Below are 554 nucleotides of genomic sequence, written 5' to 3'. Positions count from 1 at the left end.
TTACTGCTTTAAAGACTGAGGAAGCAGATGCCGTTTGCACTCAGCTAAGCGAGGGAGCCGAAAGCGCCGCCCGTCTTGCTGGGGTCCGTCTTTTTCCTTAGCTATGCCATATATCACCTCCACGCACAACACACAACTGTGGCCAAGAACACGAGGAGGAAGAGGAATGTGCCCTCTCACAACTGCTCGCCCAGGCTGAGAGTCTCATCCCGCCAAAGCACACGGCATCACTTGGTGCAGCCCAGACCCCGAGGCCCACATTTCTCCTTCATCTCGGAGAGGGCGAGCCTCACCGGCCCTCTCCGGAGGCCAGCCCTCTCCCTGGTGGCTGAGCACCCGCTGCCTGGCCACTCTGGTGGCCTTCCCAGACACGGCGCCTGGCTGGTGAGAGCAGTGAGGCCCTAAGGTGAACGCTTCAGCGGCCTCAGACCTTCACGGTCTCCTGTTCTAGGACATGTCAGCAGAGAAGCCCCCGGGGCTGAAACCCTAATGCAGAGAACCGCAGCCATGCTGGCGGGGCAGCCATGCTGGCGGGGCAGCCATGCTGGCGGGGC

The sequence above is a fragment of the Psammomys obesus genome, unplaced genomic scaffold (assembly GCF_907164565.1).
Source record: "Psammomys obesus unplaced genomic scaffold, mPsaObe1.curated_primary_1811, whole genome shotgun sequence".
Taxonomy (NCBI): Eukaryota; Metazoa; Chordata; class Mammalia; order Rodentia; family Muridae; genus Psammomys; species Psammomys obesus.
This window is presented reverse-complemented; position numbering follows the sequence as displayed.